Source organism: Podarcis tiliguerta (genome assembly GCF_965153285.1).
Source record: "Podarcis tiliguerta genome assembly, chromosome: 9".
In the NCBI taxonomy this organism is placed as follows: Eukaryota; Metazoa; Chordata; class Lepidosauria; order Squamata; family Lacertidae; genus Podarcis; species Podarcis tiliguerta.
Window position 1 is genome coordinate 35393176 of NC_139542.1, and position 26631 is coordinate 35419806.

The 26631-nt window shown below is 42.8% G+C and overlaps 1 protein-coding gene across 5 annotated transcripts in view; it reads right to left on the minus strand.

The window, feature by feature from the left end:
• Positions 1–26631, minus strand: part of INPP4B (inositol polyphosphate-4-phosphatase type II B) — a gene marked incomplete at its 5' end in the record, with an annotated part of 264537 nt that extends 237906 nt beyond the window's left edge. For 2 of the 5 annotated variants that reach the window (XM_083457114.1, XM_083457109.1), the window contains one exon: positions 26086–26631. Of the gene's footprint in view, positions 1–24966; positions 25196–26085 lie in introns of those variants that run through there. The other 3 variants (XM_083457110.1, XM_083457113.1, XM_083457111.1) reach the window with 3 other exon arrangements.

Consider the following 26631-nt stretch of genomic DNA (forward strand, 5'->3'; position numbering starts at 1 on the left):
GAGAGACGCTGTAAGCTGCACCACTGGTTTGGGTGGGAGGGGGTCTGTGGGCTGCAAAATCCCTGGGGATTGTTTCATTGATTTGTCTGGCTGGACCCCAGTACCTCTTCCTCCAGCCAGACTCTGTCGTTTCCCTGCTGCGTTGCTTCTGTCACTGTTGCTGATGCTGCAGTGTGCTTGTGGAGCCTCTGGGGACACTCTTTCGCCATGTGTTGAGCACTGTCGCAGATGTAGCACTTCCTGTTCCCTCTAGGAGGCTTCGTCTTGACTGCTCCCGGCGTCAGGGCTCTGGTAGCTGACTGAGCCCTGGCACCTCCGAGCTCCATCGGTTCCTCTCCCCCTCCCTGCGAGGGCGTGGACTGCGCACGCGCTGCTTCTTTGGGATAGAAGGGAGGTGCTCTGGCTGGTGCCCTTCCCCAACGTCCTTCTTCTCTGTTGCAAGGACGTTCCTCCAGATGCACCCCGATCTCCAGAGCCCTCTGGACCACTTCCTGGGTGCTCCTTGGCCTCTCCCCCCTTCCAATCTCGGCTTTTACTTCTGTATTCAAGCCCTCCCAAAAGAGATCTCTCACTGGCGCAGAAGCTTTGTCCCATCCCAGTGCATGAACCAGTGCGAAGAAACGCGTATGGTACTGACGCACGCTGGCTCTGCCTTGCTTAAGTCCATGTATGTCTCTCCTGGCAATATCAACGTCTATCTTTGATAAAAAACACGAGTCCATAGCTTTAATGAAAGCCTTCGCGTCTTGGAGCGCCGGATCATTGTCCCTCCATAAATTTCTCAGCCACGTTTTGGCTTCACCATGCAAATGGGATAGGATAAACCCCACTTTCTCTCTTTCATCTCTAAAGTCTTTGTCAAGCAGATCCAGCGCAAACAACAGGTCTGCTCTAAAGTTGGGGTACTGCTGTAAACTCCCGTCAAAATGGGATACAAGGCTGCCTCCCCTCTTTCCCAATCCAATGCCCTCTGCTTTGGATCCAGGTGGCCCCTGTTTGGAAATCACGTCCAATCTTACTTGGAGATCCCGGTAGGCGCTACTCATTTCCTCCTCTCTTTTTCTGGATGCAATTACCTCCGTGCTGAGTCGTGTCACAGCTTCTTGCAGGGCGGATATCTGCTCTTCCGTCGTCATCTTGCCTGAGTTCTGTGAGCTCTTGAAGCACCCCTCCTCTGCCCTCGCTGCGTCAACTCACGTGGCGAGGTTCTTGGTGCCAAAACTTTAAGAATGGAGATAGAGCTTACTGTCAGAGCTGGCTCCGGGTCCCAGCTCACCAAGGACCAACGCTAGCCGGTAGTACAGTATCAAAGTCTTTATTGAAGAATAGTCTCCATTTACAAATCTCAGCGTCCCAGCTCTACGTCTGAGCTTTAGACCGGCGAAGCTCTATCTGGATCTCCGCCCCCTGTGCACCAGCTTAAAACTCTAATCTTACTCCACCTCCTCCTTCTCTCTCTCTTCCTCTGGGTCTTACTACCCCCCGGGGTCTCTTCCCTCCTGGACTCTTCTGACGCAGAGCTGGACCCCTCTGACTCCTCCCCCTCTCTTCGGCGTGCTTTAGGACCTGGCTCCCTACCCGGGCTGCCCACCTTGCCGCCCTCCTGTACATTTGAACTTGGCGCGCGCGCGCGTTTAACTTTCCTGATGACCGTTTCCTCGCTCCCTGACGAGGGTGTGGCCACTCCTGCTTCACGCTCTCCCTCTGCCTGCGCGCTCCCTGATCCCGATGCCTTGGACTCCTCCCCCCTACTGCACTCTGGGGGGGAAGCTGGTCCGGATTTCCAGCTGTTACTCTCTGAGTCCCCTCTGGCCCCTTCTTCCCGAGGTGTCCCCCTTGCCCTGACCATGGGGGCCCCTTTCTGTGAATCCTCCGAGTCACTGGAGAGACTCAGAGACCTCGGACTACTGTCGCCGCTGACATTTCCTTCCGACTCCTCCCCCTCGCTCTCCGTTTCTTCCCTCTCCTGTGACTCTGCTCCTGAACCCCTGACAGATGCCTATCTCCTCAAGAGCCGGCATTCCTTTGTTGTGTTGTGAAAGATACTTACTGCTATTCAAACAGACCTCCTGTAGGATTCCTTCAGAAACAAATGCAGGGAAATAGGTGCTCTGTTGGTTTCAATGGGCATATCTTCAAATATTTCTCTACATTGGGTTTAAGACAGATGAAAACATTAAACAGCAAAGGTTTGGCTCTTGACAACCATGAACAAAAGTTCATAGAAGTGAACTTTCCCATCACTGTTGCTCCCATGCATTACTTTGCCCCACTGTGGGCCTAGGCTCAGTGCAGCCATGGGCAGGATGTGTGTATGAAGCCAAATAAGACACAGGACAGCAGTACTGGGATCGAATCAGGCCACAACTTTTACTGATTACAGGTGTCAGCAGGTCTTGGCATAGGCATTAGATGTGTATCCTTTCCCTTTCCCTTTCCCTTTCCCACTACTGCTTCCCATGGCCCATCCCACATTGTTCAGGAGAGCATCCCAACTTTCAGTGGTGGGTTTTCAGGGACTTCAAGTCACTTCTGTGATTTTTCATTTCACAAGTGTCTTAGGGAGAAGGGCTGCTTAGTGGGAGGACTCTGTGCTTTAAGATCAGGGAAGAGGAACCTGTAGCCCTCCAGATGCTACTGAACTCAAATTCCCATCAGCCCCAATCAGCATGGCTAATTGTCTGAGATGATGGAAACCGGAGTCCAACAACATCTGGAGGGCCTGGTTTTAAAGCCTGACAACATATCAGTTTTTAAAGGAGAGAGCCTAAGAGAGAACCCACCTCTCTTTACCATGTTGGCACACACTGTTCATCACCGCAGTCAATATATGTTCTTTCAGTTGGTGGGTTTTCCTTTGTTATGCATACAGAGCTTTCAGATTGTGGGCTGTTGATTTTTTTTGAAAAAAATAATTGAAGAAATTTATGATTACTAGTCATGCTTCCCTACTTCTATTTTTCTTCAGGGTAATCAAGTGCATTACTTGTTCCTGAAACAGTAGCATCACCAGCTTGCTCCAAATGTACACACTGACAGTTTGCAACACACCTTTGAGGCATCCACTTTCTCATGAGTAGGTTCTCAAGTAATGGCATAAAAGATTATGCCTGGCATCCTTGGAATATCAAAAAGAGAAAGAGTATCTGCGAGCAGAACCTAACCCCACAGGGGAAACTGGGCATCCAAAAAAGCATAGAGCTGCACAATTAAGCAAATATGCAATTAACTAAAATTCCAGTACTCATTTACTGCATACAGAACCTTTATTCCAAGGCTCCCATAGCACGTTCAGACAATAATTAAGCCTCACAATACCCCTGTGAGGTATGTAGCAAATGCAAACCCAAATTAAAATGTAAATTGCTTGAAGCTGAAGTTTATGCATGATCCTCAAATATCAAAAGCCAGTTTGTGCAGTCACGAGTGATCTTTGAATTTTCTACAGTATTTTCTCAGTTTATTCTTTCTTACAAGTGCTGCTTCATGATACTTTAGGTGCAAATTAACTGTACGGTTTTAAACCAGAGAACATTTTTTTTTCTAGAAAGGTAAGGAGAATCTTACCATGCTAAAATAGCTTGTTAGGAAGCTAGTAAATGCTGCTACCCTTCAAATGCATTGATCATTCAAAAATCAGCCAAAGCAGCTGCTTATTAATAAGATATTCTTCTTGTTCAACTATTCAGCGAACAAAATTATCCCCAAATATGGTGGAACCAGCTCAGTTCTCTTTAGAATGCAGTTGTGAGCATTCCTCCTCTGAAATACTTACATTGGTTCCAAAATTAACTACCACAAAAATTAAGAAGCTTGTAGATTAAGACTAAGAAATAAATTGAAATGTGTGAGCATCAAACTCTTGCAAGGACTTCTGCTATAGCAGCAATGCTAGAGCACCTCTCTTCCGCTTGGGAGAAGTATTCAGTGATAAGGTAAAGAGATGCAATAACTCGCCTTTATCTATAAGCATTTATTGACTTCAGGCAAAGGCCCTTGGAGCACGTAATACTAAGTAATAGTTATGGGTTGCATTCGTAAGTGCCAGGGAGCTCTGACTCTTCCCCCTCCTCTGTCTTATTCCAGAACAGCCATGATGAGGATCCGCTTGCACTTTTGAACTAACTGGAGTTCCCATTATGACTGAACTTGGGGGAATTTGTTTAAACAAGCCATGATTTTAAAATGAAAAATGAAAAAAAATATATTCATAGCAGAAAAACAGGGAGAGAGAAAAATAGGAAAAAGCACCAAATATTGTAACCCCTGGCTCTTGAAGAAATGAATTATGGCCAACGTGACAAAGATATCTTCTATTACTATAGTTAGGAAAGATATGAAAGACTGCCCCCTTGAATGGGGGTGATCCCATTTTGTTGCCCTACTGGTCAGCAGAGTCACCCACTTTACTGTAGAAGGAAATGTTGACATTTTGGAAAACAAGTCAAAAAATGTAACAGATTTTCTGCCAATGAACTAAGATAAAGTACCGGTAGATGTAAACCTTATAAAAAATTTTAAAAAGTAGTAGCATCTGATTTTTCTCTCATATAGTTAGTTACCTTATGCAGAGGGGAACAGACCTCTTCCTGCCTCCAGCTCCATTATCAGGTTTTTGTATCAGTACCTGCAGTCAAGGGCAAGGTGCACAGAGTACAGCTAACACATGAAGCCTCCTGGTTTCCAAACAACCATTTCGACCTTCCCTTTCCCCCGTGCTTAATAGCTTTCAATATATTCCTTACATAATGATTGGCATGACTGCAGATATACAAATCTCCCAAGCAAAATATAATGAGAGGGGTTTTAAGGAAGGTTCTCTGTTTTTTTTGTTTAGTATGCATTCTGTTAAATTCAGAAGTGAATAATTAATCCTATTTATGGCATTAGCATGGAGGCATGGAAGTAACTAAAATGCTACTAAGGGTGCAATCCTAAGCACACTTAGAGTGGAAACAAGGCATATTGATTGAACTCAGCGGGCCATGCTTTCAAGAAAACATATTGAGGACTGGGCAGCTAGTACTCACAACATGGAAAGTTACAGCTCACTCTGAAATCCTTTGTTTTAAACATAAATGGAGCCCCTGGACAGAAACCTATGAAGGGCCAGAAAAGGAATAGCTGGTCCAAAACATTAATAGTTATAGCATTTCATACATTTGGTGAAAGCTCCTTTTTCTTTCAAAGGAAAATTGTGCTCACACTATATGAACTGAAGGGCACTCAGATTATATGGGTGGCAAGTTTACACATACTTGCCCTGGGATGTCAACAGGATTTTCTGGGCTTGGTAAACTGTATGTGGATTGGGACACACACAGAATTGGCAAGAATATATTAACTTAGCCTAGCCTGCATATCTTGTTACAGAGACAAAAATAGTGAGAGAAGGTGGTTAATATTCACAACCTTGACCTCTTGGGAAGAAAAGCAAGGTACAAATATATAATGCAATTATTGTAAAGAAAAATATACAGAAACAGAAAAGCAGCCTCCACTTGCTTTAAATGCAACATTCCACAGTCCTGATATTTTACAGCAAAATACAAAAACAAAACAAAGTTTGCCAACACTGGAGATGCAAATACATATATACAGTGCATTTTTCTGGGGGGATGCAGAGGTACGCATACCACTAAACATTTTGTGAACCTAAGTTTGGTCTCATTGAGGGGCAGTATTTCAATATGAGTAGGAAAATGACAGTACCCCTAAACAGTTGGTGTTTTTTTTTTAAAGCACTTCATGTAAAATAGCTTATTGTCGGGTCCCTCCCTCCAACCACCTGTACCCTACAGGGAGAGGAGAGGAGCATGAAACTTTATTAACTTATTTTAGGATCAAAGCCATGATCTGCTGCAGATTCACAGCATGTCGCCTGGATTTGCTTTCCACACAAGGAATGTTGAATCCCAGAAACTGAAGCTGCACCTTGGGACACCCATGGCTTACATAAACAGCTGGATATGTACAGGAGTCCTATGGATCAGTGTAACATATACACATATTCAGAATTTCTCTCCTGTACACACAGAGAGAAATGAATTTAAGTATGTGGAGTTGGATTAGGCTGCAGTCCTATACCCACTTATCTTAGACTGAGGACTGAGGACCGCTCAACTCATTTGGACTTACTTCTAAGTAGAAATGGTTAGCAATGAATGGTTCGCATCTAATTCACCCCCCTTTCTATATTTAATACCATTTGTTTCATGTTTCCCAACCCATTCTATATAGTACTTGGCAGCTTTTTGTGTGCTGTTTGGAATTCTGTCTTTTCTGCTATTTTAATTACTTTTCTCTTGGCTGTATTCTTGCAATGCCTTGATCTACTGCTTGTGCAAAAATGATTTCATTTTTAATGGGTTTTACCCTTTTGATTTCCTCCTTCTCTTTTTAAAAACATTTAAGCTGTCCTCTTCTTGCAGACTTTGAATTTTATCGCTTGCGCATGTGAAAGAGCAATAGCTTTTTGCTTGCCTTACAGCTGATTAACTGCAAGGAAGCCATCGCATATAAAATACAATGTGTTTGATTTCTAAACAAGTTCCTACAGAGCCCCTTTTTGTGGTCAAGGTTAAGCTATTTCCTTGGTACAACCCTACTTCTACTGAAAGTCCATTCCAAAATACTTCTAGAAATGCTTTCCTGTGCCTTTGGGGTAGGGCGCTGATGGGCTGCCATTCCTTACCTGCTTTGGGCATTTCAGCTGCTTTACTGGTAGTATTCTTACATGGCTGTTTTTAAATACTTTAACTGGACTGTGTGTGCACCACCCTGGACTCCTGTGGGAGGAAGGTCAAGGTAGAGATATAATAAATAAAACGATTTTAATGACGTAGGAAAAGCAACACATCCTGTCCTGTTTTACTGAGGATTTTTAAATAGGTGTTTTGCTTGTTATTTGGTGTTATTTACAAACTACCAACTTAATAGCCAAGAAGGAAGAAGTGTCTGGTTCCTTCCCCAGTTGTATAAGGGGAAATACAGCAGTACGAAAGTTTTGGGGCCATTATTTGCATATAATAAAGAAGACCTTAGGAGTGTAATGGAGTGCAACAAATTTGCAACATTAGCTTTCATCCAGTTGAGCTGTTTGAATTTGGAGTGGGGGGACATGAACCAGGAACAGCAGGGCTGCAGGAAAGTTGCATGGGATACTGCACGTCCATTTTCCATGAAAGTACACACTAATAAGCTCTGCTTCTACTTTCCTGGCAATGGTTCCTAGTTGAAAAACCAGCGTGAGATGAAATTATTTTCAGTACATGGCATAAAAAGAGTGTCTTAACTGATCATGGAGACTTTTGTAAAAATGAATTTGAGGTTAAGAATATTAAGAAGAGTTCTGCTGGAGCAGACCAAATGTCTATCTTTCTCAGCATGTTATGTTTCTCACGGTGGACAACCAAGATACCTATATGAAGCTCACAATCAGGATGTGAGAGTATGAGCCACTCTGCCACATTCCCAGTGACTGTAGTGGAGGGCATAACATTGCTTCTGAGCCTGCAGGTGATACACAGGCATCATGACTAGTAGTCAATGACAGCCTTGTTCTCCATAAATTTGCCAGTGTGGTGTAGTGGTTAAGAGCAGTAGACTCATAATCTGGTGAACCGGGTTCGCTTCCCCGCTCCTCCACATGCAGCTGCTGGGTGACCTTGGGCTAGTCATACTTCTTTGAAGTCTCTCAGCCCCACTCACCTCACAGAGTGTTTGTTGTGGGGGAGGAAGGGAAGGGAGATTGTTAGCCACTTTGAGACTCCTTCGGGTAGTGATAAAGCGGGATATTAAATCCAAACTCCTCCTCCTCCTCCTCCTCCTCCTCCTCCTCTTCTTCTTCTTCTTCTTGTATATAAGTTGGTGCACCCCAACATCTTGTGGAACCAAATTCAATGGTATGGCGATGCACCATGTGTAGAAGCCCTTCCTTTTGTCTGTCCTACCCTTTAGCTTGATTGGATGACCCTGTGGTCAAAAATTATAAGAGGGAAAAAATTCTCCCTCTCTCCGCACCATGCATAATTTTATTTTATTGTTATACTCCCCCCCAAGCATTAAATTATGGCAACAAGAGTAGCAAGAACCACCACGGTCTTTCTGATATGCATTCCACCCAGATCTAGATTTAAAAAATAAGAAAATCAGATCAGCAAGTTAAGAACACCAGCTGACCAGAAGGTAGGAAATTTATTTCGTAAACAGACAGCTGTTCTGACTCAAGTCTACTGGACAGACACTGCCACTTTGAATTCATAATGTGCTTTGAAAATTAATATTGCTTCCGATTGCTAGAATCCAGAGTGGAATACAAAGGTGGCATCAGCACATCATCCCAACCTTTTGTAGGTTGTTCGTGTGCACTTGTCTTAAGCACAAAATGTGCATGTAAATTAAAAGTCCCTTGCTATTTTCCACAGGAATTTAAAACATCTTCAGCTTTGATGGATATTCAAGAAGGCAGATATTCCAAAATACTTGGACAGGAAACAAAAACCCTTTCAGCTTCCTCTCACTTCACTACCATTTAGTTTAGAAATGGAAAGAAGGCTTGATATACATTTTAACAACAAACTCTTAAGCCTCTGAGTAGGAAGTCTCCATTCCTGACAGTTTACAGCTAAGCACCACAGGGTTTCAGCTTACTCTATCTATACAAAAAGTACAGTGTCTGCAAGGGCTGCCGCCACTGGTTCTATCCAAGAAAACAAGGAAGTAAGCATCAGTATGATATATGAAAAGACTACAGTTTGGCATGTTCCAAGAAGCAGAAAACATGCAGGGAAGTATGAGCTCAAACTCATTGTCTCCTTTTCCTCATTACAACATAACAATGATGCTACATTGTACTTTACCAAAATAAATAGCTAATTATGTTCTCTCTCTTTTTGTCTTGCTCATTTCTTTTGATCACTAATTGTATCTTAGGGTGTTTACTACGGTGGTGCAGTCACTTCTAGAAAGAAGGCCTTTTTAGTAGTGGCATCCTGGTTATGGGGAAAACTTTGCAGAGGCTAGATTTGCATGGCTAGATTTAAACTGTATAATTATTATTACTATTATTATTATTAGTACTACTACTATAATGTATATATTAGAGTTGGCATTAAAGAGTATCGGTTAAAAAGAAATTACTACTATCACAGTCTTTCCTTTTTTCTCAAACTATGTTTTCATTCATGTTTAGCAATCATTTCCTCTTTAATCCTTTATATGAAAACTAGCAAAGGACCTTGATCTCAATTGTGATGTCTTTAGGCAAAGTATTTTACATCTGGCACCTTGCCCCCAGAAGCATTCAAAAGAATCAAACACATACATACATCTATGCAGGTTCATAATCTCCATGAAAAACAGTTGCCTTGGGGGAAGCCAAGAGGAATAAACCGGCATCTAAGACAATCTAGAGGTTTCAGGACCTTGGAGAAAAATCAAGACTTTGATCTGAAACCAAAGGCAACCAATTCAACTCAGAAGAAATGTCGCTGCCAGAGAGCCATACTGCACTAATGCCTCTGAATTGCTAAAATAATAATAATAATACACCTCACAGACTAAATGGCAAGCAAGTTAAAAAGAGCAAGCCTATAGGTTTACAGTCTAAACAGGCAATAAGAAACAGGGGAAGAAAAGCAAAAAGGAAAGAACAGATGCAGAGAGGAGAGGCTCAAAATTCAGGACTTTATAAAATAGTTGTAAAATAGAAGCAGCAACTAAAGGTTTAGACCAGAGGAAAGGTGCTGGCAGAGTCACGAAGCAAACAGAGAGAAGTAAAAACAGATAAGAAAGAATTAAAGCCAACCATTGATTTAGTAAAATGTCAGTTTTAATTACAACCTGAGCTCTAAATGCAATATACAAGCTTCTGAACTGCACATAATTCCCCATTAGGAGGCATGACTGAGAAAAAAATAAGAAGGCATTTCTGATTGAAGACATGTCACATACGATTAAGCCTAGTTTATCCTTCCCCTCAAGTTCTTTGTCTGCTTGGAGAGGAGCTTTCCAGCCTTTATTATTTCAATCTTGCTGAGTCAATTGTGATCTATATCAGTATCAGTTTTGTACCACCCTGTGTTAGACACCAAGTCAAGTCTTAGATGAATATGTAGCTCACCCACCATAGATGTTAAGGAAACCGTGAAGGAAGACCCCAGCTGAATAGATTTCCTTTCCTACTCTATGGCAATCTTCCAGTTCTTTAGGAGCCTCCATGGAGGCTGGTGGAGTCAGACACCTTCATATTTAGACCAGAGAAGGTGTGGCACAACAGTGAATTCTTGCTTTGTGGAGATATCTATATATATATAATGCACATTGCTCCCCAAAAGAAGATACCTTCCCTTTTCTAGAAGTAGTAGAAAAGCCGTTTCAACTAAAGTGACATGCTCACAGCAGCAGTTTGCCACGAAATGAGTCTCTAGCACTGCAGCATTTGTCCTTGACTCAGCACCAGTTTGATGTCACACTTCTTGTTTTTCCCTGGAGTGCTTGAAAAGCAACAAGGTGGACAGTTCTGGAATAAAGTTTATTACTGTCTGCTTGGCCAGAAATATCTAGTAGGGTGCCTTTTTAGAAGACAGCAAGCTCCCTTACTCAATGTAAGGGAATATGGGGCAGCCACTTCTACTGTCAGCATGGGAGCAAAGTAGACAGGAACAGCAGCAAAATACAAGTAGAGTGCTTTTCCGCTGATGTGAACATGGGGAAATAGATTGCCGCTGTTCAAAATGGTAGATTTGAGCACTCTTCTCTCTACAGGGGAAGGGAAAGGGGAGAGGTCTCTGCAGTAACAATTATGGACTTCTAGACCTCCTACTTCAGCTCCACTGGATTACCTAGGTCAGATGCATTAAGCATTTTTATTCCCCTCTGCAGTCCTTTGGTTTTCTTTTTATTTCCTGAATTAGCTGACAGGTCCATTTTCCATTCCCTGGCAGAGGCTGTTTCCAAGCAACTGATGGGAGGAAAATGGGGAGGAGAGATGTAGAGCCTGTAGTTATTGACATCTACCTCCTCTTTGAGCACAGAATTTACCCAAACGGCTACACTTGTAGCAGACAGGTACCACTGAAGGGGCAAGGGTAAGCCTAATTCATATAAAAGCTTTCTTACAACTTTGAGGGTTAAAAATAAACTTTTAAAAATCAGTCAAGCGGTATATAAATTTTATGAAATAAAATAAATTTACTAAGCAGAACCAAATCAACCTGCCACCAGTCTTAGACACAATGGTTAATTGCATTTAATCTTAATTTTCACCTACTCCCTCTCACCATTTGAGATCAGCTACCAGAAGGATCTGTTCTCTAAAATCAAGGACATCTCCAAAAAGCAAAGAGGATATAGAATTTAGAAGCTTCTTTTTCCAGGAAAAAGGCAAGTGCCGTATATTCATTTAAACAAAGCAGCCACTGGGTTTATTCTACAGCACTTGTGGCTGAAGCTCTCCTGTCCTACTTTAGTTAAGAGCACCTGCTTCATCTTCAGTGCCTTGAATTCATTATATGTTTGTATGCTTCAAATAAGCATCCTAAATGTAGTCACTATGGTAGAAACTTAACACTCTATCCTACTGGCTATTAGAAGTTGCGGCCGCCATCTTTATTAAAAGCCGCAGTGCTGCATTCACACTCCACACAGAGAGACATTCTGACAGCTCTCAGAATATGACTCAAGTGGTCGCCCCCGGAAATAAGGGCCATGAATAGCACCATGGGTACAACAGTTCAAACTCAGCTTGCTGAAACAACTATTACAACCTTCTCCGAAAGTTGTGTCCTTCAGATGTTTTAGACTCCAGCTCCCATCAGCCCCAGCCTGATGGGAGTTGTAGTCCTAAATAGCCAGAGAGCACAAAGTTGGGGGGGTGGACATTATTGGGTCACATATTCCAGAATTGCCAGGAAACAGAAGTTGCATCAGCTGTATACAGGAGTTCATAGTATCCTGTTGCGGAGTATCATAGTTTTTATAATGCCAGTACATAGCAGTAGTCATCAAAAATATTCATTGACTTGACAGTAGGGTTCTGTTGCCATTTCTCAAGTGCCATGTAAAGAAAGATGTCACTCAAATTCTTTATAATATAGTTTTTACAAGTGCTTGCAAAAATCAGTGTGATTACTAGGCTTGATTGTGTTTCGTGCTGTTTATTCTCATTCAGAGGAGAGGACTGAATTTCAGCAAGCCTCTCTACTGCACAATTTAGAATTTCTAAGTTCCATTAGTCTCTCTCAATGGTTTTTAACCATTATATTAACTCGCTCCCCCTGCCCTGAAATACAGGACCAGAGTGGCAAACACAAACCAGAACTCTGGAGGTAGAATGACAAGCAAGTGATAGTTCTATGTGAATGCTCAACATTCATCCTCTCACAATCTGAAGGGTGTGGGTGTTGAGTGGAGCTTTGTTTTAGTAATTTGATCCATTTTAATGGGTGTTGTATATTGCTTTGGGGGCCTTTTTAGAAAGGCAGTTAATATAAATTTATATTTAACCTTATCATTATTTGGAAGCCTGATCATTCAGGGTTCTGCACTTCATTCACCCTGCATGTGTCGAGCATACATGCACACCCCTTCACATCTTTACCCTGTGGAAATCTGTGGGGTGCGGCAATGGAGATATGACAGAGGGGAATGGAAAAGGAGCATGCCCCCATTCTCTCCCCTCAGGTGACTGGAATCACATGATGGGTGAATGCCTGCCTAGGGCTTCTATGGCAATATGAACTTCTATATTAGTAAGCAACTGAGAAGGCAAATGGGTAGGAGCATATATTCTAAATGACATGCCCTAAGTGGGTATTAAGCTACATGCAACTTAAAAATGTTATGAACTTTCGGGGGGGGGGGCGAATGCATTGTGATGTATAATACTTTCATAAGTCCCCAATGCACTATGTACATTTTTTCATCTCTTCTTAAAAATGGAATTTATAAACTGTATTAGATATGGAGTGGACAATGACTGGGAGGGGTCCATACATACCCACCTCTTTTAGCCAATGAATTCTGAAACTAAGAGATGCAAATCAATATGGAATGCAAATGCCAAGATTGCATTATATTGAAAGTCGTTTGATCCAAACCTTCCCTTAGGGGGTGGGGGGAAAAACCTGTTAGAAAAACTAATAATAAAAGAACACTGTCCTCCTGAATAATGCATTTTCAATACATAGACATTTTAAAGACTATTGTGAAGGTTGAAAAGCAGGACCTGCATGAAAGAAGCAGCCCTATTTATAGTTTTATGAGTGCAAATGTATTCAAGTTTGCTTCTTTGGTCATAAGTTATGAAATAAGTTATGCAGCTGGAGAGAACTTCAAGACGAATATTTGTGGGGAGGGGAAACCCTGCCTGAATAAGCAGAGGATGTCATACAAAAATGCACACTTGCAGCAGACCCCCAGCTAAATAGGAGAAGCCCATCTAAGCTCTACACAGTTTAAAAGTGGGTGAAAGTGTCTCTAGTCACGATTAACAGGCACAGTGCAGCTCCTCCTCTTCTGAAAGAAGATTCCCTCAAGATAAAAATGAAAAAAGTGATTTTAAGCCTAGGCCTCCCAAGAAATTGAAGAAGCAGACAAAAAAGTGGCCTCGGCAAATGACCGACTGAACCAGGCAGCTGCTTACAGTACTCACTGCATTAAAAAGAGAAAGGGGTTACCTGCCCTCCTGGTTACTCAGAAGTTATGGAAAGAAAGAACAGAAATTGCTCTTCAGCTGTTGAAGCAAAGAAAAGGGCTGCTACATTATGTAGAGGAAGAAGTAAATGTTGCTGCTGAGAAACCTGCTATAGTCTGTCTTGCAACAGTACTAAAGCCCAGCAGATGACCAACTGAAATATTTAGTGCAGCAAAATCATTCATATCAATAACATATTGCCATAAAAAAATAAGACAAAATTCTGGCTTTTACTGAACAACTGCAGACCACATCCATGGACAGTCTGGAAACTTTTTTCAACAACAGAAGGAAATTTGTTTTAGCATTATTGCTTGAATATTTTAGAAATACTTCAAGCTGACTTTGAGCCACAACTGAGATACACATATTATGTAAAATTACATAAAGAATCCTAAAATTTATGAAACCCTAGAAATTCTAGTACAAATCTTAGTCTCAACATAAAGCCACTTGAATACTTGTGTTTCAAAATGTACAGTTGAAGAATGCTCTTCACATTACTGAGTTACACTACAGTAAACTTAAAGTGAAATTCCATTTTATTTTTACCTGCAGAATGTTGTTCTGATTAACTGAACAAGACAGTAGAGAGAGAGAAAACCAGAACATGGCTTCAGGCAAGATGCCCAAGTATGTCACTCTAACATAATGTGCCAAAATTGATTATGTTGAAGGTAATTTCATCATATTTAAAAATGAGCAAGCATAATTTTTTTTCCTTTTCAAAACAGTACAATAATCTGTTCTTTTGTTTCTATAAACCTTAATAAATATTCATGAGTAGCTTCATGACACCTCATTAGTGAGCTGTTAAGCAAGTTGAACCAATGCTGAATTAAACATTTATAATGAATTACTGTAGCTTCCTAATGCAATGTGAATTTTTTTTGTAAATACAAAAACACATTTGTTTTAATAATTGCAATTTGAAAAACATAACTGCTTCCATTTGTGCTTGCAGAAATTAAAAATGTGAGATTTTTCCTTTGAGGAAGTTCATTTTTTCTTCAAAACCAACACCACACCTATGAATCGGGACCAGAGTGTTCATTTACAGGGAATCTTAGGATTCAACATTACCAGACTGCCAAGGATCACAACTACAGAACTAGTTGCATTATTAAATACAATGTTTCACATGTTTGGCAAACCTTTTGGCTTGTTAGCTTTATTGTGGCATCAACTACATCAACCTTAGCAAAAGCTATCTAATCTTCCAAGGTGACCCCCATTTTTTAACATTATTACATTCACTAGCAACAAAAGGGCAACATATTTTTCATCACTAATAAAACACTGTGGCTTCTAAAATTCATTTCAAAGTTGTTGGGCATAGGTCCCCCCCCCCAAAGAAAAATGCCTGAAAAACTAAAAACTCAGTTTTCAGATTTTGAGACATCACAGGCATGATTGCATTGCTAGATATTTAATGAAAGATCACCAAGATAAAAGTCACCTTAATTTTTTAAAAAATAGTAGTGTTTGTTAATTTAGGAAAATCAAATGCATGAGCCATTGAGGCAACAATTTTGTGCAAAAGAATATCCGTTAGGCGACTCATTAGTCATGTCACCAAGCCTGATGTTCTGGGCAGGAGATTCGTTTTCTGGGTCTGCAACTGCCAAACTCTGTCTAGGGCATGGCACTGTGTTTGCTTCAGTCTCCCAAACTGAACCCATTCTACACCCAGTGAAAAACGTAGCAAACAAAAGCAAGGAAAGAGAAATGAAAGTAGGAAGAAGCTGCCCACCTTTACTCTTTTTCTCCCTTCCCGTTTGGGGATTGGTGGAGCAAAAGTCAGGGAGCCCAACAATAGGTGGAACCAGAGCCAATGACAGGCAGAGTTTTGTCCTCATCCCTTTCTGAGTTGTACAAAACCTGGCAGAAGAAGTGCCACCTCCTGGACTGGTTAGAAGAAAGAAGACATGCAGGAGTCATGAGAGGGCAAGCTGAGGCAGCTGGAGAAGCAGTGCCCCAGTCAATCCTGTGGAGCAGTCTCCACTGGAAGATAGTATACAGCCAAACTGTCCATTATAATCATTATTGAACTGCACCAAAATATTGTGAGATCCTACACCACAAAGGTCGCTTCCTCCTCCTTCTCTGGCTCCCACCTGTTTCCACGTTCTATCTCTGCAATCAATGCGTGCAAAATAAAATGCCTTAAGCAGCGCCATTGCACAAACTGTTCTTTGTGATCACGGCTCTCATTTACACCAAGAAATCTTTCGATACTGTATTAGCCTATAGGTTATCAGTGGATTTACTACCAAACTGCCATACACACCCTACATTGTAGGGCCTTCAGGCATACCTGAGCCTTTGGAAAAAACAAACAGAATGCACCAGCATTTTTGTTTTCAAAAGTTTGCTTGCACTGCTTGAAACCCTTGTATATTTGCAGTTACATAAGGTTCTCGGCATTGCACACTGCCATCTGCTGCACAGTTTTATTACAAGCTTTACCCCAAAAAAATACCCATCCACCTTATAACATACGTAACAGAGAAGTAGACACTTTGTTTCAACTATTCTTTCTGCTACAACTTGGAGAGAACAATGAATTAGATGCAGGATAATGCAATATTGATTGTGAGGCGATGCAAACTGCAGGCACATAATGGGAATTTCTTAGGAAAAAATTATTTAGGCAATTCTATTGATTGTTATGTTTACTGATGTTATATAAAACTCTTATTACATTAAGAAATATTTTAAATAAATAATATGAAGTCATAATCCATTTTTATTTCATTAAGACTAAATATTCATAAAGGAAATTGCCGGTTACTAAAATCAGGACCGAGTTTAGGCTTGGGTGTTTCCTGCACAAGGCAACTAGCTGGGGGCATGCAAAATTGAGTAGATTCATAAGTGAGTAGATTCATAATTGAAATTTGGGGGTGCCCACTTTTGGCCTCAAACAGGGTGCCAAATCTTACGAAGGATTTCCAAAGTCCACCTCTGCTAAAATGCCCATGATATATACAGTCCAGAAAGTATGAAGCCCGCTCTATACAACATGCTTTCTTTCTTTAAAGTATCTATTGACAGATTGCATCTAACACAACATCAGATACATAGTTTGTAAATTGTTTTCATGTGAAACTCTGTTGTTTGGTTTTAAGCAGTCTTTCTTGCAACCTTAGTATCCTGTTATATCAAATTAAAGGGAGCAGGAGGAGATCAGCACAACTTTCAGAAGGCAGGGAGAGATTTTACAAGACCCCTACACGATTTCACTCTTAACTAAGATGGTATCAGTGGCTTAGCGTGGGTTGTCAGCACCCGGGGCAAGGCAAGTAATTTGCGCCCCCTAACCCGTGGATTTTAGTAGGGGCAGAGAGCTGCGAGTGCGAGCGCGCCCCCCCCCCCAAGATGTTGTGCCCGGTGCGGCCGCCCCCCCCCGCCCCCCCCACGCTACGCCACTGGATAGTATTACTAATACTACAGCATTAACTAATACTCTGGGCATTTACTGAAGACCCAGAATACCTAAAGGCCACATCCCATATTTCTTTTCTTTAAACACAGCACAGCATCTTTCCTGAAGTTGTTCTTGCAAGACAAAACAAATATTATTATTTTTACAGGATGTATTTGTCTTGTTTCTTAATACTTTTGAATACCATTTCAGTGAATCTGCAGTGAATGACTGACACCGGATATTGCCCAAAGTATTAATAAGTATTACTCAAAAGTATTAAGAAGCAAAATGGAGAACTGTTGGTTTGTTGCAAAAGTAATTTTATTGTTATGTACAGTATTTGGGTTTCTACTCATTCCTTATGGTTCAAAGGATTATGCAAAAAAAAAAATTAAGGTGCAAAATAAGCAAGTAATTTAAAATAACTAAATAAACCTAATAATTAATTTTTTAAAAATCCCTGGAAGCACAAACATAGAACACCAAACGGCTGGAAGCCTGTCTAAACAAGTATGTCCTGCACTGTTACTTGAAAAGGGAATTCTGGATCCACTAGGTGGTCACAGAGAATCTTTTTCTTACCAGTCTTGGCATTTCACTAGAAGGTTTTTACTAAGTTATCCTGTCAGGTGTGTTTTTTCCCCAACCGTGGCAGGAAAATAGTTTGAATCTGTCACTTCACAGTTTACAGCTCTGTGTTTTAGCCACTACACTGCATTTCATGACATTTTCCTCCCAAGTGTCTGTGACAGGTTTCAGAAAACTAGATTGAGTGGCAAGCCATACTGAAGTAGAACACATGAGCAATTCAAGGGGTCAAATCCATTTCTCCCTTTAATCCCTCCTTCACCTCCTTCCCTCTATAGCATCTTCATAGCTGGCTGAACCCGAGTGCCCCCAAAAGACTTGCCACCTATACGGTAAGAGAATCTGCAAGAAAAGCATCGGTGGTGTAGAGGTTGCACATTTGAAACAGTTTCTTTCTCTTTCTCTTGGGGGCAGGGGAAAAAAACCCATGTGAGAAGTTGGGTGAGACTGCCATCTGGACAATTGGTGTTCACTTGAGCCACTGAACACCAGTTTCTTTGCTACAAAAAATATACTTAGAATCACCTGCTTAGAGGCTGCAAGCAAGGAATACAACAAAATGCTCTCATTAGCACTTTGCCTCTTCAAAGAGAAAACAGATCCCAGAATCTGAAACGGAAGCCTCTGCATTAAAAAGGAAAAAAGAATATTTGCATTGCAATAAATGCAAATATAAAGCACTTTCTTTGCCGGGATTACTCCTACCACTGTGTCAGTCAAAGAATACAGTGGCACTGAACATCACATGGGTTCTCTTTTGCAAAAGAGATACTGATTTCATTACCATGCATAATGGAAAAGCGACTGGACATTGGTTAGTGCACATAACCGTGTCTACATTCTGGCAATAAGGATGGTGAAGAGGACACAATTCAGAGTCTGCATTGCCTCCTCTAGTGGCCAGGCAGCTGAGCTCTTTCAAATAGTCTGGAGGTTGCTGGCATATATTGTAGAGGAAGACCAAAGCCTTTGAGGGGCCATTGTGACCAACCAGCTGCACATTCTGATCTTGACTCTGCAGTTGTGGCACATCCAATCAAATCATACATGTGTAGCTGGTGATGTGTTGTGCAATAGCTTGACTTCAGTGGTCTAGGCACAGGTAACTTCAAGATTGGATTACTGCAATATACTCTATATGAGGTAGCTTCCCTTCAGCTTCATCTGGAAATTGCTGTAGCTCAGTAGTGGACCGGAGTGAATTTCTGTTGATATGCTACATCCCTGCACTGGTTGCCAGCTTGTTACTTGGCCCAATTCAAGGTGTTACTATTATATGATAAAGCCCACGCTACTGCTTCCATCTACAGAACTGACACTTTTATAAGTGCTACATGTGTTTGCTGCACACTCACAAGGAACTGATCCTTCAGTGTAGCAACACCTAAAGGTAAAGGATCCTTGACCATTAGCGGCGCTCATCTCGCTTTATTGGCCGAGGGAGCCGGCGTACAGCTTCAGGGTCATGTGGCCAGCAACACCTACTAGCCCATTAATTTTAGGCAAGCACCTTCTCTGTATAGCTCGCCCACCACTTATGCAAGGGTTCGGTTCCAAGGGTCCATGCACAAAGGCAAAATCATGCAAAGTCAGGAACCTCCAGAACCACCATCCCCCCAAGGAGGCAGAGGGCTTCTTATTGGGCTCTGGGAAGGTTACAGAGGCCAGTAAGCAAGGAAAACCCACTGGGTGCATGACTCGTGGGGAAATGAATGGAGAGCAGGGAACAGTGGTCTTTCCCTGCTCTCCATTTATTCATTTCCCCCACCCACCCACATAATGTTGCAATTGCAAATGTAGAACAAGTGCAAGTTGCAATGCCACTGTATTATTTTTGGCATCTGCTAAAAAGTTTTAGTTAAGCCTATCCATATGGGTAATTTTAACAAATATGCTTGTGATTTCTAGTTGTTTTTAAATGTTTGATTTTATATGTATTAAAAAAAATATTTTACATTGTTTTATGTACCTCATTTGGTGGTTTTTGTTGATTAAGTTGTGCATAAATTTGTTAATTAAATAACTGGGGGGGGCAGAAGGAGGGAGGGAGGGAAGGATGGAGGAATAAGAGGCAGAAGCAGCTGTTGAGGTTGCCTGGCAGAAACAACATCTGGATTTTCCATAATACCTACCTAAGCAAATGATGGCGTTTCAAAAGAAAATGTCCATTGTGGAAGCACCTTCACTTGGTGTTCCAGCAAATGCCAAGAGGATCAATGAGAAATCAATTAACTTTAGTTTCTCACTTCACATACACACCCTGTACATATGCAAATATAATGCTAGGTCTCAAAGCACATGTAACTTACATCACCATAAATTTATATCATTGCAAAACAACAATGTGTTAATTGCTATAGCAACCCATTATTATGCACCCTTGCTCAGGAAATGTATAGATTACAAAAGAATCCTGTGAGATAAGTTAGGCTGAGGATCTATGGCTGGCCCAAAGTAACCCTGGCTTAGGAATCTTTCAGGTCCTGGTCCAACATTCTATCTACTACATCACCCCTTCAACTTTACCATTCCGTTCTAGAAACTCGCCAAAACCAGAGATTGTACATTGTTTGGAAACTGTATGTAACACCCTCACTCAAACTATCTGTTTGTTGGCCAGGGAACTGAAGGCATGGGGAATAATAATTAGCAAACCCAAGCCCCTGGAATGAAAACAGCTATGTTCAATAAATAGGAAAACAGGATTCATTCTCACGGTGAGATTTCCACCAGTAGGCACGTTACAAAGCATCTAGGGTTGCTTTTGAATTTGAAATGCTTTGTGGGGGTAAAATGGGCTAAGTGGTCTGGTGTCACAGATGAAATGAAGTGATGTGGAAAGTGCTTCTTTGCTTTGAATTTCACCCTCCCAAGACCGCTTTGCAACAGAAACTGTGCATGGGTTATGGGCTAAGATTTTTGAGCTAAAATTTTCTTTAACTTGATATTCTATGTGAATTCCTGAGAGAGTCTCTTTTTTTTTACAGGGGAAGATGCACTGGCCTACAAATGCACTGAAATATAAATAATTAGGCAGCCTATTCCTATTTAAAGTCAGTACGTTCATCATCTCCACGCTGCCAAGATACACCTTTGCTTGAAGACTTAAAAAAAAAAAATCTATGAAAGAAGTGAGTTACTTTCAAAACTAGCTTTGAAATTTTTCACTACTGGTAGAACTAGGGCTTTTTTTCAGCCGGAACTCAGTTCTGGTACCTCTCAGGTGGTTGTCATTGCCATTCCAAGAGAATAAGGGAGGTGTTCATGGTGAGTTCTGGCACCTCATTTTCTAGAAAAATAGCACTGGGTACAATCACCAATTGCAATGCTGGTAGGAAACAGAGCTCCATGCATACATCCCAAGTCACTGTCCACAGTACCAGTCTTGCCCCCAATGCAACAGAGATACCCCCCCCCCCATCTTCCAGACTTTAACACATCCTGGCAGCTACTGATGTAAGCAACAAATAGGCATGGGAAAACTCACAGGAGGATCCTTGTAGAAATGGAGTAAGGGTCAAGTGCTTCCTAAGGCAATGGAGAACTAGGACAAGGGGGCATATTTTGCTGGTCCCAAGCACTCTGCCTTCCCCACCTGGATTTGAACCTGAAAGACAGGGGGAAAGTGCAGGTGCGTGGAGGCCAAGTTGTAATCAAACAAAATTTGTTGATCACAAGGCACATCTGTTATGACATTAGCCTAAGCTTCCAATTTTCTGGGTTTGTGGAGCAAAAGCCAACATGAGACAGGTTAAACTGACTATATGCATTTCTGAATATGACAAAAAGCTGGAGTATCTGAATGTTTACAGCACTGATATAATAGAAGTTTTATATTTAAAGAAAATTCCACTTAAGCAAAACACAGAATTATCTGCATGTTATGTTTGCTTCACTGGAGGAAAAGAGGCTCTGCATGTAAATTTGGTTTCTCCAGATCTTTGGGGCTTTTAATGCTAATCACAATTGAAATCAGAGAAAAAATCAGCCTGGGGATAAAGGGAGAAACCCTCACTTCACACACTGCAGGACAAAGCTGTGGGGCCACAAACAAAACCCAGAGTGGTGCCCCAATTTAAATTAAGCCCCAAAGCACCTTTTCTCTTGCTTTATGGCAAAAGGATAATTTAATAAGGTCTTTACAGTCCAAGGAAATGTCACCCTAGAAAAAAAATCTCATGAACATGGCATTCCACAATCCATTGAACTCTGACATTTTTTTCACAAACACAGCATAAACATGTTTGTATGATAAATGGCTAATGGGACAGAGAAATTGCTTTATACCTTTAAGTAATAACATCCGCACACATGGTATAACTAGCATGTGAAAGGTTGAGGTTGCAAGCACAGCACACTTGCTAGGAATTAAGCCAGGTATAGGCAAACTCAGTCCTCCAGATGTTTTGGGACTACAACTCCCATCATCCCTAGCTAACAGGACCAGTGGTCAGGGATGATGGGAGTTGTAGTCCCAAAACATCTGGCGGACAGAGTTCCCCTATGCTTGCATTAAGCTGTACAGTTATACCTTGGAAGTCAAATGGAATCCGGAATCCATTCCAGAAGACTTCCAAAACATTCGAAAACCAAATTGCAGCTTCTGATTGGCTGCAGGAAGTTCAGAAGCCCCATCAGACGTTTGGGTTCCAAAAGAATGTTCGCAAACCAGAACAATCACTTCCGGGTTTGCAGCATTCGGGAGCCAAAACAACTGAGTTCCAGGGCGTTCAGAATCCTTTATTACCCCAAGTAGAAATATCTTCAGTCCATTGTCTCACAAGGCTCAGTTCCTTCAGTGCAGCCAATAACTGTATAGAACTGTATGTATCCACTTTCATTTAAATGCAACATCCTTTTCTCAAGAAAAAAACACCAAGGTGATTATTTAGAATGATATTCTGCATGAAAAGTTTGCTTCATTTGGAGCCACCCCTGGATGTAGTCTCAAATGGAGAAACGCAGGTGCTTTTTAAAAACAATAATAATGAAAGTTTAAACACACCTCTTAATATCAATAGTTGCAGAACACAAATTACACTGAAGTAAAATCAGTGAAAAACTTCACAATCATAAAATTGAAGGGGAGCTTTGTATACACACAAACACTGCTCAATATAGGAAATCGAGAACTACAGCATCTGCAACAGACAGGTGCCCTCACTCTACTGGTAGACCTCCAGCAGAGGAGAGTCCAACACATCTCTAGATACGTGATTGTTACTATTAAATCTGGTGGCGGCATTTTCTTGCTCAAGGCAACTCAAAGTGACTTACAATGAAAAAGAAGTGGTTCCATTGCCAAACTGCTCCTACCCTCAAGAATCTTCACCTAATGTTCAGGCAATATCTACCTCCTCTAACTTAAGCCCATGTGATGTAGTCCTGCCCTTTGGGACATCAGAAAACCAATCTTTGGCAGTGTACACATTGCCATTTATTCCAAAGCACTCCCACTGCTCGTGTTACCCACAACTCCTGTCTATCCCGCAGTTTCCTGAGGAATACTGTTGCTTGGTGCTCCCCCCCCCCCCAACCAACTTCCATCAGATTTGGAAAATGTAAGCCACGTTCACTTCGCAGTAAAGCTGAGGTGTGCACATTTGAGACAGCCATTGAACACACGCAGATGAGAGCCTCATTAATAGGAGGCTGAAGGCGCAGGGTAACTAGACAGGTAATGTGCATCAGGTGAAGTCATCCCTGCCACCTCTCTGGTGTGTACAGCAACATGCAAACGAAACTTGAAACGCAGTGGGAGAAATGGCATCGTTGCATTTTAAGCTGCCAAGGTGCACATAGCCTAAGCCCTTCGCTGTATCATGGCCTCCCTCAGTATTCATCACAGGGCTTGCTTTCCATATCATTGGCCATCTTTACTGCCCATTTCAATCCATTCTGATTCGTCTACACCCTAGCAACTGTAACACCGCTTTTTAAAAAATAAAATTTAAGTAACGTTTTAAAAGGATCCACATTTTAAATATGTGTACATCATCATTACTACTGTGAACCTCTGCACCTACCAAGTTGCCTGCTTCCAGTTTATGCTGCAGTAGTGGAAGTGTGCTAAAGAGCAAAAATTTGTCAATGTATCTACCCAAACCATATGGCCAGAACTAAGAAACCTTGCTTTCCTTTCTCTTAGGCATTGCAACATCTACCCACAGGGGTACTGCACAAGTGGAATTCTTGCATCCAGATAATGACTAACCATGGAGCAGGAGTCCTATGCATAAATCACATGTGATTCCTTAGATTCCAGAAGCAAACCCAGAAGCACATCAATAATTTAAAGCCCCCAAATCCTATAAAGACTTCCATGCATGCTTAATTTGATGCACTGTGAGTAATCCCCCCTTGAATTCAATGCAAGATGACATTGGCTCCAATCCTGCACATTTTCGTATGCATCTACTTGTACTAATTTGGGCCATTCCATGTTGACAAATGAATATATATAAGAAACCAGTTATATAACATCCTAAGTAAAAAAAAGGAGGCCAATGCAGTGTTGCTGATCAAACATAGGTATTGCCTTAATACTTAATAGAGCCGTGTGTTTGTGTGTGCGCTTTCCTGAAAATTAAACCCCACTAACAACTGGTGCCATTTTTAAAAAAGAGAGTCTCTGTTACCTCCAGGTGATTATCATCTAGATTGTAGAACAGCTGAGCCAGTATGGTTGGGCTTCTCCCACCACCTCTCCAAAGGAGACAGCCTTTTAGCTCAGAGGAGAGGAATATATAAAACCACAAAAACACTGCAGGCTATTAAGTCAATATTTCAGCACAAGAACTTTCAGAACAAAATCATCGTATTTAAATACAATGAACACCAAGTCCATTAACCAGTGCAAAATTCAACACCCCATGAAGCAATCTAGGTTCAATTAAACCTCAGTGTACATATTTAGCTGTATCATTAACAAGTGTGAACGCTTTCCAAAGAGAGAAGAATACAGAGGGATGTGCCAGATGGCACTGCACTTAATAGCTTTTCTCAAAAACAAAAAAAACCAACCCTCAAAATTCTCTAATATTTAGAGTATACTCTAGCCAATACATCTGAGCTTCATTTGCATTTTAAGGAGTCTGATGAACGCACTTTCATTTGAGCCTAATTAAAAGAAGACGAGGAACCTCTTTCTCTCTATACACACACACACACACACACACACACAAAGTGCCCCCTCTAACTTTTCTGACCAATATTTGTTCTAGAAAGCCACGCTCTTCCCTCTCCCCCTTACTTAAATTTGCTCCAGATTTCCGATAAGCGTGGGCCAGCAAAAACTCTGTACCACGGATTTCGGAACTGCTCTCCTCCTCGCAACTAAGAGAGATTCCCCAGCAGGAACCGCAACGAGCTCGGTGTTCCTCCTAACGCCCACTTCTCCTAATGCTGAGAAGTTCTTTTTAAATCTCCTTAACACAGTGTGTGTGTGTTCAGGGCAGCATCCGCACTTGCTCTGAGAGCGAGCTCTTTCTCTCTTCGGTGCCCAAACCACCCGGAATGCCACGTTTCCAATGCATCTCCAAGGATCAGCCGCTGCCGCCGCCAGGAAGGAAGATCCTGCGTTCTTGATGGCAAGGCGACAACCAAAACGGCGATCATCCTCTGCCTTCCTTTAAACTAACAGGGTCTCTATCGCTGCAGCAGCAGCAGCAGCCAGCCAGTCTGCCTGCCTGCCTGCCTGCAACCCTCATTCACTGCAATCCCGCCTCATCTTTCCGGGCAGACGCCTCGCTTGGTACCCAGCGACAGACATCTCTCTCCTCAATAAGGGAGAGAAAAATGCACGCAGCAGAAAGACCAGGAGGACGAGAAGGGTCTCTCTTTGCGCCCCCAACCACCACCCCCATCACTGCCTTTTTTAAAATAGTTCTCCCGCCTCGCAAAGGAGGAGAAAACAACTCCAAACACGGTTCTCGCGGAAAGGGCAGGTAAGGCAAAGCCCGTCTCGAGGGTCCCAGTCGCAGCAGCAGCAGCCCCGGAGCGCCTCTCTGCTCCTCGCGCGCGCCAGGCAACGGAGCCACTGCCAGCCCCGCGACTCTCGACACCTGCTCCTTTCCGCCCTCGCTCGCCTGCTTCGGGGTCTCGCACCTGCCCCCGTACCTTCCCTGCCTGCAACGCCCGCCTCTTCGGACTTGTGTTGCCCGCCCGCCTCCCGGCGAAACTGCAACAGGAAGAAACTTGAAAGGGGCTCGAGAAGCGCGGTGGGAAAACGGAGGCGACTTTCGCCTCAGACTAGCCCCCCGGCGGCGGCGGCCGCAGCAGCAGTCGCCCACCCGCGCTTGCCCAAGGCGCCCTCTCTCCCTCAGGAAAGCGCCCCGGCGAAAGAGAGGGACAGGTCTGAGTTTGTTTTTACCTGCGCTGCCTCCCCGCGAAGGCGCCGCTCGCCCGCCTGCCCGCCTGCGTCCGTCTCCAGTCTGTGGCACGCAAGGACTCCGTAGCCTCTGCTATTTATAGTCCGCAGCTCCTCGCCAACCCCTGGCCAAGCGGGAGAGAGGAGCTGCAAGGGAAAGCAGCGGGGGCGAGACTCAGCGGGCTTCCGCGCTCTCCTGCCAGCCAGCGAGCCGGGCGGCCACCGCCAGCGCGCCTCAGAGCCTCCGCGCCGAGTCGAGGGGGCTGCTTCGCTGCAGCTGCTCGCACAAGCCAGAGGCGCAAAGCGAGGCGCGCGCGTTCCTTCCCTTCGGTAGCGCCGCCTCCCGCCAGCCGAGTCTCCGCCTCCTCTCTTTTTGCCTCCGTCCTCCAATGTCACCGCAGCTCGACGGAGGCTCCCCAGCTCTGCAGGAGGCCAACCCCAGGAGCGACGGTCTGTGCCCAAGGGCGCACGCGCCGCAAGAGACGGGAGGCTGGCGCGCGATGCTCCGCTGCTTTCCCTCTCGCGCTCTCTGGCACCGCAACGCTGAGC